This window comes from Vicugna pacos, chromosome 21 (genome assembly GCF_048564905.1).
Source record: "Vicugna pacos chromosome 21, VicPac4, whole genome shotgun sequence".
In the NCBI taxonomy this organism is placed as follows: domain Eukaryota; kingdom Metazoa; phylum Chordata; class Mammalia; order Artiodactyla; family Camelidae; genus Vicugna; species Vicugna pacos.
The window spans coordinates 29,118,843-29,134,443 of record NC_133007.1 but is presented as its reverse complement, the minus strand read 5'-3'; the positions used below and the strand labels follow the sequence as shown (position 1 = coordinate 29,134,443).

Here is a 15,601-nt window from a genome sequence, read left to right as displayed (position 1 = left end):
GATTGGATTTATGCTTTAATAATTATGAATTGTAAGGGTAGATACCAAAGTAACAAAAAAAAAAATTAAGAGTGTGTTATTTCTAAACCAAGAGGAGAAAAAAAAAAGGAATTAAAATAGCAAAATAAATATATATAATGGGATACTACTCAGTCATAAAAAAGAATGAAATCTTGCAATTTGCAACAACATGGATTGACTTGGTGGATATTATGCTAAGTGAAATAAGTCTGACAGAAAGACAAACACTGTATGATATCACTTATATGTGGAATCTAAGAAATACAACAAACTAGTGAATATAACAAAAAAGAAGCAAACTCAGATATAGAGAACAAACTAGTGGTTACCAGTGGGGAGAGGGAAGAGGGGAGCAGCAACATAGGGGTAGAGGATTAAGAGGTATAAGCTATTAAGTATAAAGTAAGCTACAAGGACATATTGTACAACATGGGGGTATAGCCATATTTTGTAATAATATAAATGGAGTATAACCTTTAAAAATTGTGAATTGCTATGTTGTACAACAGTAACTTGTACAGCAACTATACTTCAATAAAAAAAGTAATATGGAAAAGTAACAAAATAAGGCTAAAACTTGATTATTCAAAAGAAGACAAGAAAGAAGGAGAAAAACAGAAGTATAAATCAGAACACAATGATAATATCATAATCCAAATTTAAAAATCAGGTAGTTCTCACTGCTCTGTAGAAAATGATTTTGGTGGGTGGAGGTATATAGCTCAGTGGTAGAGCTCATGCATGAAGTCTTGGGTTCAATCCCCACTACCTCCATTAAAAATAAAGGAAGAAAGGAAGAAAGAAAGGAGGAAAGAAAGAACAAACGAACGAAAGAAAATGATTTTGGAAGTAGGGGAAGAGTGGAAGCAGAGTCAGCCATTCAGGACTGTGACTGTGGCCATGGAAACAATGAGAAATGGTCAGTCTTGTCTCAGGTAAAGCTACAGGACTTCCTGATGCTCTGATATTGTTCTTGAGACTAACTGTTACTACTTTTGACAATGCCTGTTTTTAGAAGTAGATAAGATTACTTCTCTCGTGATTCTTATAAAGCCTTAGTCTGTTTTCTCTTAGTCAATGGCTCTTGATAGGAAAAGTTCCTCTGCTCTTGTAGAAGATAGTCACTCACTCTTTGTTGCACACTCAGGATGATTTGGAGCATGGTTCAGGTCTTTTGATCTTTCCCATCCCATTTACAGACCTATCTCCCTTACCACTTTGATGTCATTTATATTGTAGTTTTAAGTTACTACATGCTCATTCAGTGTTCAGAAGCCGTAAAGAAGCTGAAACAGGGAAGGTAGTGGAATGAGCTGGATAATTTGTATACTGTTTGTGCTGAGGTAAAAAAAAATCGCACCCAAGGGGCTGAGGGTGGAGCTATCTTTGAAAGCACAGACAAGGTTAGCTGACAGGAGAAATGCAGCAAGAGGGTATGATGGTGGTTTTACAGTAAGGGGGAAGTCTTGGAAATGGGTAGGGAGAATTGTCATGAGACAATAAAAACAGGTCTACCTTGGACAAGGCTAATCATAATACTAAAAGTAGTTTAAATAATAGCGTTGCTGAACATCTGCTGGTGCCAGATACTATGCGGAGTGGGCTGCATGATGATATTTCTAATCCTTATTACAACCCTGAGAGGTAGATTTTTATCCCTATTTTACAGATAAGAAGCTGAAGCTCAGAGGACCATCTTGCCCAAGGTTTGCCTAATTCAAGTCCAGATTAACCTGACGCAGAAGCCAATACTCTTTGCATTATAACGTCTTTTATAGGTTCAAAAATGGCTGAGTTTAAAGGATGACAAGGAAAACAGAAAAGGTACAGATTTAGACAAGGATGTGTGAGAATAGAACAGAGAAAACAACCCCTAGATCTTCAGATTAGAGTGCTGGCTAAGAGAATGGGCCCATCAGTAAGTGTAAGAATAGAAACAGCCTGGCATCCAGCTTTTATGTACCTAAGGAGTTCAACCGAATTCTAAAGTGTTTCACTCATTTAAACTACATAATTAAACCCCTAACTTCTAACAGTATGCTGGAAAAAAAATAGAAGACACTAATTTCGTAGCCTTTTATTTTGTGCCAATTAAAAAAAAAAAGAAAACAAGATACTTTTTCAAATTCTTTTCAGATAAGCCCAGTGGTGGCCATTACAGTATTCAGTTGATATAGGTATAAGGGCCTATTTGATAAATTCGCCATATAATAAAAGTTGCCCTTTTGGGCAGCTTGATGTATTTCCTTTAAAGAAGCAGTGAGAATTATATAACTCATTCTCTTTCTCTTTTTGTTTTAACTGTTTAGAAACCCAAAAGGAAATATAATGCTCAATTACAGTATTTATATTAGCTTGCGTTTTTGCTATATATTTTTTCTTTTCTGTAGCTTTTGAATTTTGTTTTTAGGTTAGTTGTTTGTTATATTTTTTCTTGGTTACAAGTGAGGCTTTTTTTTTTTTTTTTGCAGATTACTTCAAATTTAAATTGAAGTTAAAATAAAAGTAAATCAAATATTTTTGGAAGTGTGAGTTTAAATTTAAATGAAATAAAAAGGCATTCTATTTTTGTAGCTTGGAATTTTTCCATTTTACTCATTTGGAGCAACTATATAAAGACACATTCTTTGTACCACCTTTATCCACACATTTGATTTTTTTTTTTATCAATTCCTGCAAAGGTGAAGAAAGCAGTGCTTGCAATTTCCTGTATTAAGATGAGAGTTCCCAAAATAAAATGTTTCTAAAATCAAAGACCGGCAGTGCAGAAAAAGATAGGTTTCCTTTTGTTGAACTTATTAGGATGTTGGCAATGTGATTACTTGGGACTGAGAGTTTATAAATTAATGGTTCTTAACTTTTTTTGGATCACAAACTCCTTTTGTAAATCTAACAAGCAATAAGAGCCCTATCCTCAGAAAGATGCTCAAATATGTGTCCTTGACATTTTAACATAATTTCTTGGGGATATATATGCCTCTTACTAGAGTGTTAAAATAGACAAGAGGTGATTCTTTATTGTGATAGTGCCAAATCCTAGCCACCACCTAGTCTGGGAGCCTTTACTGGGGACAGTGGTAAAAGCAAGGTAGACACTTGCTAAATTAACCTTGAGAAAGTCAGTCAATATGTAGCTCAAAGCAATAACGGAACCATAGGCAGATTCTGCTTTTCCAGCTCCAAGATTATTTTACATTGCCTTTGAAGCAACTCTACTGTGGCCATCAAGCAGTTTTGAAAATCAAGTTGCTGAACACTATCCATTACAGTATATGTCCTATATTTTGTGTTGTGTTTTGTTTTGTTGTTTTTATACTGTTTTTATTTACTTTAAATTCCACCAAACATTAAGCTTAAGTATATGCTAGCCGTATGTTCAGATTTTTTAAATTGCACAATGTATTAAACAATTAGAGAAAATTTAAGAGGTGGTATAACTAGATACCTTTGCACATTTAGTGTCACAAGTATAGGGACAAGCCATGCACTTGGAGGAAAAACTTGTCTAGGACTGAACTGAGAGGTCCATGGTTGCTGACAGAATCTCCCCTTGACTTCAGACGAGACAAACCAACGAGTCTGTCAGTATACGAAAACCACTGAATTCAGGACAAACAGTAGCAACAGGATGGATAGTAAAGAATTAGCTTTTGTCGGTTCAGATTAGGGGTCTCAGTCTGTAGTGGGTAGGGCTGGCTGGAGGCTGGAAATGTCACAGCTCAAGTCTAGGATCTGTAGATTAGAATAGCAGCCTGGAGACAGAATGGTTAGTGCATTCTTCATAAAATCTCTGAGTTTTCAGACAAGTTCCTATGATGCTTTCCTCAAACAGGATTTTGGTTTTTTTTTTTGGTTTATATTCATTTCTATCTTGAGGTCTTCAAGAGGCGAAAACTCACAGTTAATTATTTGGGTAGAACTCAATTCTGTCATGTTGCCGTAAAGTGTTTTTGTGTTTCATGCTTCTTTTGTGGTATGTGCAACATCCTGACTACTTACCCTCAGGTGAAGAATTAAGCACACTATTAAAAAAAAATTATTATTTTGATGGAGCCAGCCATCAGAAGTTCCTAATCTCCATGGGAGCTGCAGAGCTTCTAACATCTGGAAAAGGGATTATTTTCGTGATTGTAAAGGTGAATGTGAGTAACTGGTAAGTGTGGAGCAGAGGCAGTGAAAGTAATAAAATTTTTTAAAAAAAAAGAGAGGTTAGGGTTCAAAACATATTGAGGTGTGTCATAGGGACCTTGAGGGTAAAGCTGCCTTCAGTGCTTCTAGTGAGGCCTTACTGACATTGTGGGAGGGGCAAAGTGGGAATGTCCTGCCCAGTCCGGTGCGTTTAGCATTCTTGCCTCCCCTCCCCTGTCAGGTGCCTTCAGCATCCCCAGCCAATGTAAAACTTTAAATACCAGGAATTCTAATGCTGGCTTCTCTGGGGTGCTGTAGTCATGCTAATTATTCTTCACTTCCTCTGGTGGAATTAATTGCACTTTTTCCCATTCCCAGGAAGAGACTACCTCTTCTCTAGCCCTAATCAATTCTAGTTTTTGTTTGTTGGCAAAATCTTCCTACTTTTTAAAATGAAACTTTTTTTGCTTTTTTAAAATACACATAACAAAATTTACTATCTTAACCATTTTTAAGTGTACAGCCCAGTTGTATTAAGTACGTTCACATCGTTGTGCAACCAATCTCCAGAACTCTTTTCATCTTGCAAGACTGAGACTCTATCCATAAATATACATTAAACTTTTTATTTTGAGATAATTATATGAGGCGGGTATAGCTCGGTGGTAGAGTGCATGCCTGGTTCAATCCTCAGAACCTACATAAACAAACAAACAAACCTAATTACCTTCTCCTCATCAAAAAGAAAAAAAAGAGAGAGAGAGAGATAGAGAACTATAGCTTTACAAGCAGTAGGGCAGTTGTAAGAAATATTACAGGGAGATCCCAGGTACCCTTTATCCAGTTTCTCCCAATGGTAACACCATGCAAAATTATAGCACAATATTACAACCAAGATATTGGCACTGATACAGTCAAGATAAAGGACATTTCCATCACAAGGATCCCTCATACAGCCACATTCATTTCCCTCCCATCTCCATCTCTACCTTAACATCTAATCCATTCACCATTTCCATAATTTTGTCATTTTAAGGATGTTATATAAACAGTTTACAGTATGTAACCTTTGTGGATTAGCTTTTTTCACCCAGCATAATTCTCTGGAGATTCATCCAGGTTGTGTGTTTATCAATAGTTTGTTCCTTTTTATGCCTGAGTAGTATTCCATGCATCACAGTTTGTTTAATCATTCACCTGTTGAAGGACATCTGCCTTGTTTCCAATTTTTGGCCTTCATTAATAGATCTGCTGTAAACATCTGTGGACAGTGTTTTGTATGAACATTAATTTTTATTTCTCTGGGATAAATGTCCAGGAGTGCAATGCTAGGTCATGTGAAAATTGCATAGTTAAAAAAATTAAATTGTTTTTAAAAAATAAACTTCTCCAGAGTAGCTGTACCATTCTACATCCCCACAAGCAGTGTATGAGTGATCTGGTTTCTCTGCATTATTCTCACCAGCATTTGAGGTTGTCATTATTTTTCATTTCAACCATTCTATGGGTATGTAGTCATATCTAATTGTGGTTTCAATTTGTATTTCCCTAATGGCTAGTAATGCTGAACATCTTTTCATGTGCTTATTTGCTATCTGTTTATTCTCTTTGGGGAAATGTTCTTTCATGTCTTTTGACCGTTTTCTCATTGAAATTTTTTGTACTGTTGAAGTAAAAAGTTCTTATATATTCTAGACAACAGTTCTTTGCTGGGTGTGTGAATTACACATATTTTATCCCAATTAGCAGCTTGTCTTTTCAGCCTCATAACAGGTCTTTTGAAGAGCAAACATTAAATTTTGATGGAGTCTACTTTACTGTTTTTTCCTTTTACTGATCATGCCTTTGGTATCAAATGTTTGTCTAGCCCTGGATCATGAAGAGATTTTTCTAAAAGTATTATACTTCCCGTTTAGGTTGGTGATCCGCTTTGAGTTAGTTTTTGTAGAAGGTGTGAGACTTAGGTTGAGAGTTTGTTTGTTAGCTTGCTTTTGGCTTTTGCTTGTTTGTTCGCCCATGGATGTCCGTTTCTTTGCCCATGGATGTCCGTTTCTTCAGCAATGTAATTGGAAAAGCTGTTCTTTCTCCAATGAATTGCTTTTGAACCTTTGTAAAAAAAATGAGTTGGCACATTTGTACGAGTCTACTGCTGGGTTCTCTGTTCTGTTTCATTGATCTGTATATTTTTTCTTCTGCCAGTACCATACCATCTTTTGTTGTTGTTGTTGGAACATACAAACGCCTTTATTTTACACAATAGGATCATTCCAAGCACAAGTTGTGCGAAGCAGTACCATACCATCTTGACTACTGTAGCCCTTTAATAAGTCTTGAAAATGGGAAGCTGATATCTCCCATTTAATTCTTCTTTTTCAGAATGTGTTTTAGCTATTCTAGTTCCTTTGCCTTTCCACATAAGTTTTAGAATAATTTTGTCTGTATTTACAAAAAATCTTGCTCAGATTTCCCCTTTACTAATTTTCAAATTGTGGTAAAGTACACATACCATAAAGTTCACGATTTTAACCATTTTAAAGTGTACAATTCAGTGGCATTTAGTACATTCAAAATTTTGTGCAACCATTACCACTGTCCAGTTCCAGAATGTTCTCATCACCCCAGAAGGAAGCCCTGTACCAAAGGAAGTCGTTCTCCACCCTCTGGCAATTATGGATCTGCTTTCTGTCTCTATGGATTGGCCCATTCTGGACACTTTATATAAATGGAATCATACAACATGTGACCTTTTATGTCTGGATTATTTCATTTAGCATAATGTTTTCGAGGTTCATCCAAATTGTAGCATATCAGTACTTCATCCCTTCTTATGTCCAAATAATATCCCAGTGTATATACACACACACTACAGTTTGTTTAATCTCATTGATGGACGTTTGGGTTGTTTCTACCTTTTGACTGTTGTAAATAGCATGCTGCTATGGTTGGGCATGTGCAAGTATTTGGTACCTGCTTTCAGTTCTCTGGGATATATTCGGAGGAGTGAAATGACTGGTTGTGTTCTATATTTAACACATAGAGGAGCCACTAAACTGTTCTTCACAGCAACTGCAACATTTTATATTCCTACCACCAGTGTATGAGGGTTCCGGTTTCACCTCATCGTCACCAACACTTGTTATTTTCCCTTTTAAAAATTATAGCCGTTCTGGAAAGTGTGAAGTGGTATCTTACTGTGTTATTGATTGCATTTCCCTAATGACTAATGGTGCTGAGCATCTTTGCATGTGCTTGCTGAATGAATGAATACCTTCTTTGGAGAAATTCTATTCAAATCATTTGCTCATCTTTAAATTGAGTTGTTTGTCTTTTTGTTGTTGAGTTGTAGCCCTTTCATTCTTAAAGGGTACTTTCACTGGATATAGGAACCTGGGTTACTGTCTTCTTTCAGTGCTTGAAAAATTTTGTGCCACTTCTTCTGGCCTCCATGTCTCTCATGAGAAATTTGCTGTCATTCAAATTGTTTATCCCCTACAGGTAAGGTGTCATTTTTCACTGCTTTCAAGATATTTTTTCTGTTTTTAGTTTTCAGCAATTCAACTATAATGTCTTGGCATGAGTTTGTTTGGGTTTATCTTCTTTGGGGTTTTCTCTGCTTCTTGTATCTGTAGATTTATCCTCTGCTAAATATAAGTTTTCAGCCATTATTCCTTTTACTACTTTTTTTTTTTCAGTCCTATTCTTTTTCTCTTCTCCTTCTGGAAATCTGATGACACAAATGTTAGATCCTTTGTTACAATCCCACAAATCTCTGTGACTCTCTTCTGTTTCTTTTTCCATTCTATTTTCTGTTGTTCAGATTGAGTAATTTCTATTGGTCTGTCTTTCAGTTCACCGATATTTTCCTCTGTCCCATCCACTGTGCTGTTGAGCCCATCCATTGAAGGATTGTTTTTGTTTGTTCGTTTGTTTTACATTTTAGTTATAAAATTTCCATTTAGTTCTTTATAGATTCTGTTTCTTTGCTGGAACTTTTCTTTGCTGGTCTTTTTTTCTATTTTTTTTTCTTTTCAAGCTTGTTCATAATTGCTTGTTGAAACATTTTTGTAATGACTGCTTTAAAATCTTTGTCAGATAATTCTACTGTCTCTGTCATCTAGGTGTTGTCTGTTTTCTTTCAGTTCAAGATCTCCCTCATTCTTGATATTATTAGTGCTTTTTCATTAAAGCTTGGACATTTGGGACTCTGAATCTTATTTAAACTTTCTGTTTTAGCTGGCTTCTTCTGATACTAATCAGACAGAGGAATTGGGGAGCAGGGTGCCTTGTTACAGCCAGGCAGGTATAGGAGTCTGGATTCCCCACGTGGTCTCCATTGACACCTGGAGAGGGGCTCCTCGTTACTGTTGGCCAGGTTAGGAGTTCCAGCTCCCCACAGGGCCTCCACTGATGGCAACCTTATTACTCCCCACATGGCCTCCACTGACATTGGGGGTAGGGGTAGCCTTGTTAGCACCAGGTGTTGGTGAAAGTACTGATTCTCTGTGAAGTTTCCTCGGACACTAATCCAGCAGGGAAGGGAAGGAACACTACCTTATAGGCCTGGTGAGAGTGTAAGTCTAGGCCCCCCATCCCGCCTCTGCTGGTACAGGTAGGGGTGAGCCACGATTCTGTGGCATTCGGGTGGAGTAGACCAGTTATTATCTAAAAGTTTTCTATTTTGCCAGGCTGCCTCTTTCCTGGTCCTTTGGCTAGGAAGAGTGTGCTTTTGTTGTTGTTATTGCTGTTCTGGTTTTGTTTGGTTTTATTTGGCTGTATCTGCTGGCATTTCCAGGTTGCTGGCTTCTTCAGCTGCAGGCCTGGGATATGTGAGGCAAAAAGAACACCCAGGAGAATCAGCACTGTGAGGTTCCTTGGGTTTTGAAGCCCCTAGTTGGTCTGCCTCTTCCTTTCCATCTCTCAGAGCCTCTTGTGTTTGTTGTATATGCAATGACCAGGGTTTCAGTTGTATTAGCAGGCAGAATAGGGAAAAGTACATCTACGCACTCTTCCTCAATCAGTTCTCTTTTATTCACTTGTTTACTTGTTTTTCTACTAGACTGTGAGCACTTTAAGTATATTTTTGTATCTTCAGTACCTAATCTGGCACTTAACCTATAAATGTTTGAAAAAAGGAAATAGAACATGGGATGAAGTGAATGAGTTGCACTCTTCTCTCATCCGTCTTTAGGTGTGTGTTGCAAGGAAGAGGAGGAGGCTTAATCTTGTTACAAATGATGAAATTTCTCCCGGTGCTTTGATGCTGAGAAAGGTGGCTAGTTCCAAGAGCCAATACTACCTCGTTTTTCATGTTCCAAAAATTACTGGCAGGTGGCATAGTAATTGATGAAAATGGACTTCTGACCAAAACAAGGAGGCTGATTTCCTTTGTGACACAGAGAAATACAATCTATTATCTTGCACCCACCCCAGATACAATCTCAAATTTTTGCTCTGAGGGTTAGACATTTTTTTCAGCCTTGGAGTACAGGTAGCTGCCTAGTGGGAAAAGAGCTGGAGTAAAAGTAAGTGGGCTTTGTTAGGCTCCTTGGTAACATGTGACAACAGGATTACTTATTTTTTGTGAAAATAAATACCTAGCATTTGGTTAGTCTTCTCTCTAATTTCTGGCATTTAAACCTATATAGGAAGGTGGAGATTGGATGACTGGAGGACTAATATTTTCTTTAAACGACACTTTAACATTGATACTTTAAAAGCAAAACAAAGCAACAAAGAAATCCCACAAACACCCCGTATCCTACCACGCAGTTTTTCTGTCAGGCCCTGCTGTGTACACATCATTGATGATTCAATTTTTAAGTCTTTTTCATTTATTATCAAAGATTTTTTCTGATGTTAGTGCATGAGGGTTGCTTTTTAAAATTTCTATTTGAACTCATGTAGAGTTAATCACACTGCAGTGATTTGACCAAAAAGGCCTGAGGGGAGGCTTTTGATTGTTTCATTTTTGGTTTTCTCCAATTTTTATTTTGAAAAATTTCAAACCTACTGAAAGTTGAAAGTGTAAAATAATGAACATTTAATTACCCTTCACCTAGATTCGTTGTTAACCTTTTGCCATATTTGCTTTCTTTTTGTCTCAGGAAAGGTAATTTGTATATATTTATGGGTATGGTTTTAAAAGTTCTTTCAGTCTGGGTATGCAGCCCCGTTTTCATTTCTTTCTCCTTCCTCCTCTTCCTTCTTCGTAGTTATAAAATTTGAAGCTCCCAAATTCTGCCTTTCTCTTAGTCTCCCACGAGAGAGTTATGCCCCAATCCTGCTGAACACCGAGCGCCCATAGACTGAGTGATTTTCACTTGTGTGTAATGTAATATTCGTTTTGGCCAACAGAGTATGGTCTAGTCACACAAAATGGGAAATAAACAACACAAACAAACAACATCAAACATCAACAACAACAACAAAACCTGCCCCTAGACTAGGAGCTCCTAGCGTTTCTCACAGGATGGCTTTCAGGAAAAGTTCATGATTAACCTGCCAAAGCCCAGCTGGAGACATTTTCTTTTCTGCGGATCGCAATTCGGGAAATCACTACAACTACAATGAAGTTGAGAGTTCTCTTTCTCAGTCTTTCGTTCTTTTCTCCGGACATTTGTCCCTGGTCTTGGGAACTCTGATCTTGTGTGCACGATCCTTCCTCAGCTCTGGGAGCCATGCTTGGGAGTTCTCTCAAGCGTTTTCTGCTCCAAAAAGGAAATACGAAGATGAAGTAGTGTCAATGTGGATAAGGTCCAGTATTCAAAACTCCGAAAAATCTACGTAATTGACGTAATAACAGGCGCCAAAAGGCAACGCACTTCAATTAGACTCATATATTGTCTAACGAAGCCTTTCACTACCCTCCCTGGTGGTCTAGTGGTTAGGATTCGGCGCTCTCACCGCCGCGGCCCGGGTTCGATTCCCGGTCAGGGAAGAGTGTTTTTCTAATTTTCTCCTTCTTTTGATGACTAACTTTTTGTTTTTCCAGTCAGATCCCACATGGGAGACCGCAGCTGAAACACAGGCAATGCAGAAAAACACAAAGAAAAAATCGCTGATAATTCTACCACCCATCGAAAACTGTTACCCAGATTTTTTTGGTTTTTTTGTTTGTTTTTGGTCAGAAAGAAAAATAAATTTATTTCAAGTGACTTGAAACCTAGCATTTGACTGCAATTTACCAGATATGCCCGAAAGACGAAATTAACATCAAAGAATTCTGTTACCCAGTTTTTGAAACAGAAAATAGAACGGTATACATACTGTTTTACTCTCAGCTATTTTTTCATTAGCAGATTTTAAAATTTTTTAAAATTGAAGTATAGTTGATTATTACCAGCTATTTTTAAAGTTAATATCTTTTTAACACTTTGTGGTGGAAAGAAGTGTACTTCAGCAACATATTTTCTTTCAATTTAATTATTTAATTTTTTAAATAGGTAATATATTTAGGTTTTTAGGATTCAAATATGCAAAAGAGCATAGCTGATAAACCTAATTTTCACCTCCACCGTCTAGTTTTCTTTTAATAAGGCAGCCAGTGTTAAGGTTTGTAATTATATTGTAAATATTTTACGCAAATACAAGTACATGTGTACGTATGTATACATTTTAAGAACGCTCCCCATCCCCCCACCCCAACATTTATGATAGCAATCCGTACACATTTTCCTAAACTTTGCCTTTTTCACTTAATAATATATTTTGGAAATAGTTCTAGATTAGACAGAGCTTCCTCATTCTGTTTTATGGCACATAGTATTCCATTGTACTGATAGTCCATAATTAACAGAGCCGGCTTCCTACTGATGACAGGTTATTCTAATCCTTTGCTATTACAAACAATGCTGCTGTAAATAATCTCCTATATATGTCATTTTGCACGTGTGTGGAATAAATGTCTAAGAATTGAAATGCTGATTCAAAAGGTATGTGCATATGTGGAGGTGTAGTACCAATATACCTCCTTAGAGGTCGTTCCAATTTACACTCCCACCAACAATGTACATATAAATATAATTAAAAAATAAAAAGTCGTGGTTTTTCATCAAAATGGAGTTGATCAATCACATTTCTGGACTTTCACTTTTTCCCTCCTAAAATTTTGGTTTTACAAATAACACTTCGATGAGTATCTGTGTAAATACATCTTTGTGTAGAGCCTTAGATAATTGCTTTAGGATAAACTCATAGATGTGGAATTACCACTTCATATCTTATATTAAATGGGTTAAAGAATTAAATGTAAGAACTGAAATAATTAAAAATTAGAGGATAATTATTTTAATATTGGGCTGGAGAAAACTTTTTCAAGGTAAAAGCAAAGGCAGAAACCATAAGGGATAAAACTGACAGGTTTGACCACAGAAAAACAGAAAACTGCCCATCTGCAAATCCTATAAATAATATTAAAAAACAAATGAAAAACTGTTATAAATCAGTAATATACATATGATATAATTACCCAATAGGAAAAATAGACAAAATATAAGACTTGGTCTCAAAACTAATACAAATAATTAGTAAGTTTATGAAAAATGATCCACCTCAATAGTAATAGAATAAATGCAAATTAAAAAGAGACTCCAGATTTTTGTGCTGCCTTTTCGTAAAGATAAAAAGAATGATGATATCTAGTTAACTGATGTAATTTGGTAATATTCACTGCAAAGAAAATTGGTGACACACAGCAATTTGGCAATATGTATCCAAATTGGTGACACACAGCAATTTGGCAGTATGTATCCAAAACTTTAAAATGTATGTATCTTTTCAATTGCAACTTTATCTTTATGCATTTGTGTTGAGGAACACTCTCAAATGCGTAACGATATGGATGCGCAACATACCATTACATATTTGAGAGTGTTTCCTCAGCATAAAGAGGTTAACTTCCTCATTAAGGCCTTAACTCGTCTACTGGATTTCAGAGGCCCCTTTTAAACGGCAGTAGATGAAGTAGAATTGACTTTCCTTAAACCTCAGAGATAGTAAGAAACTACCACGGAATTTTCAGTAGGATCATAGGAGAAATCCTAAAGACCTTCTTTTCCTCTTCGTCCTTTGGTTTTGTGTTGAAGTTTCAACATAAATCCCAAAATCTGAAAGAAATTTTAAGACCAAAACGTCAAAAACTACTCATAAGGAAGCATCGGGGACTCGTTTGCTGCATGCGTTGGTGGTATAGTGGTGAGCATAGCTGCCTTCCAAGCAGTTGACCCGGGTTCGATTCCCGGCCAACGCATTGACACTGTCTTCTTCTTTTCTCGAGACTTTGAGTAGACCATTAGTAGGGGAGCTGGCAAAAGCTTTTCGTTCTGAGACTCCCGAGCCCTCGAGGAGACTGTACCGAGAGCGAAACCCCATGTTTCTTGTAGCTGGACCCCACCAAGAGAAGCCCGTGTGCTGAGTTTGGCCGCTTGCTTCGCACCGGTTACAGTAATTATCCTTTTGGGGTCTTTGAGAATTTATGTGAAACGGAGGCTCGTCGGATTTATTTTTCTGAATACTCGGGAGAGGAGGGGCGGAGCTCAGATTTACAGAAAACTCAGAATAAGGAAGTTAGCCCAAAGAGTTCCTGAGAGAGAGCAAGGGAAGCAAAAAAAAAAAAAAAAAAAAAAAGCTGGGGGTGGGGCGTGTGGAGAGGGTAACCTCAAGCCCTTTCCCAGTTCACCAGCTCCGCTTCTCGTACGGTTCCACCATTCCGGGGGCAGAAACCTCAATTCCAGGGTACAAGTTGGAGAAGTAATAGGAAAATACTCTGGGGCTGCCTAGGCAGGGCGGCTTGATTCCTTGAAGAGAAGTGACAAGAGGAGGGAGACTGGGGATGCGGTCTCCGGACTGCAGGCGACGCTCAAGCCAGGACCTGGGAGTGCCGTGGTCCAGCGGAGGGGTCGATGCTGGCACTGGCACCATGCACGGAATTCTGAGACCCAGATTTGGGTGTCAGGGCTTCGAGATTGTGGAGAGGCAATGTTTGGCATTTTAACCTATGCGAATCACGTAAACCGGGCAAAGAAAGCCGCAGCACGAGGTAGACGTCCCTGCTTCAAAAGACATTAAATCCAAGTGCATTGCGCCGCCTCGCGGGTGGCGCGCCGTGATCGTATAGTGGTTAGTACTCTGCGTTGTGGCCGCAGCAACCTCGGTTCGAATCCGAGTCACGGCACGTAGTTGTACCTTGCCTTGGAGGTTTGCATTTTATTCATCTCTTTTTATTTTCATAATCTTTTTTAAAATTAAGAGCTTGCAACTCTGCTTTTCCTCAAGGCTGCATCACAGAAATGCAGAATAATTATCTCCACTCAGGTCACTCGGAGGCTTGACGACCTATGCGACTCTAACCATTCCTGGCAGAGACGCTACAGAGCGGTATGAAGCGCCTCGGAGCTCCGACCAAGGGCTTCACCTGCGCAGAGGAGTGAGCCCTTTGCTGACGACTCCAGAAGTCAATGCCTCTTCCAGGGGCTGGAGAAGTGAACACTCAGAAGAGTGGAGTTAATCCGCGAGCGCTTCCGCCTGAGGCTCTGAATCCCACCCGAGTTTAAATCTCAGTGGGGCCTTTACGTATGATAAATACGGTCTTTTACTTTTGTCACACAAAATTTTAGTATTTAAAAGCTAAATCGTGCTCCAAATGAATAGTAAATTGGACCTACTTTCCAAGGGACGCGGTTCCTCAGCCCCACTCCCTGGTCGTCAAGGTTTAGGGGAGAAAAGGTTTCGAAGCAAGAAGGAAGCCCAGCCCCAACGTCCCAGGAGCCCAAGTCCCGGCGCCCCTCCTACTTCCCGCGGCTGTTTGCGACTCTCATCCCCGTTCCCTCGCGTTTTTTCCGCCTCCTCTTCAGGATTCTGGGCCCCAGAAACCGGGTTCTCCTGTACAGAAGGAATATGTGGACACGTCAAGGTTTCAGGACTCGTGATTCTTGTATGTCCTCTACAAGCCCACCTGGCCCTGCGGAGTCCCGTCACTCTCGGAGTCTCGAGTTCTTCCGTGGTAAAAGACTGCTGTTGTTTTCACAAGATGGTAAATCCCAAGAATTCTTTCAAACTTACCAGTTGATAACTAGGTCTTGTACACTGTCCCTTGCAAGAAACTGTATTTATGTAGGAAGAAATTTGTCCCCGGCGCCCGGCTAGCTCAGTCGGTAGAGCATGAGACTCTTAATCTCAGGGTCGTGGGTTCGAGCCCCACGTTGGGCGGTCTGTTTTTTTTCTCCCTGTATCCGTTTTCATTGAATCTTCTGTATTAAGCTACCAACTGAATAGCTTCTGAATAGCCATTGAAGCCACTGTTGTTTTAAACTTCGGTAAATTATTCCAGAAATCGCCTCCATTCGCCCCAAATTCAGCAAAAAAGAGGAATCCGGGCTACCGATTCCAGCATCTCAAGTTGTTGAGACCAGGGATCCCGGACCCACTGCCACCCGGACCCGGGCTTCTCCGCGGG

The 15,601-nt window shown here is 38.6% G+C and overlaps 4 non-coding genes across 4 annotated transcripts; all 4 read left to right on the top strand.

Annotated features, from left to right (window-relative positions):
• The first annotated feature begins 11,014 nt into the window (after positions 1–11,014).
• On the top strand, positions 11,015–11,086 carry TRNAE-CUC (transfer RNA glutamic acid (anticodon CUC)). The gene has a single exon. It is a non-coding gene; the product is annotated as a tRNA-Glu (tRNA).
• A 2,238-nt stretch (positions 11,087–13,324) lies between these two features.
• TRNAG-UCC (transfer RNA glycine (anticodon UCC)) lies at positions 13,325–13,396 on the top strand. The gene has a single exon. It is a non-coding gene; the product is annotated as a tRNA-Gly (tRNA).
• An 852-nt stretch (positions 13,397–14,248) lies between these two features.
• On the top strand, positions 14,249–14,320 carry TRNAH-GUG (transfer RNA histidin (anticodon GUG)). The gene has a single exon. It is a non-coding gene; the product is annotated as a tRNA-His (tRNA).
• Positions 14,321–15,281: 961 nt separating this feature from the next.
• TRNAK-CUU (transfer RNA lysine (anticodon CUU)) lies at positions 15,282–15,354 on the top strand. Its single transcript has one exon. It is a non-coding gene; the product is annotated as a tRNA-Lys (tRNA).
• Positions 15,355–15,601: the final 247 nt, after the last annotated feature.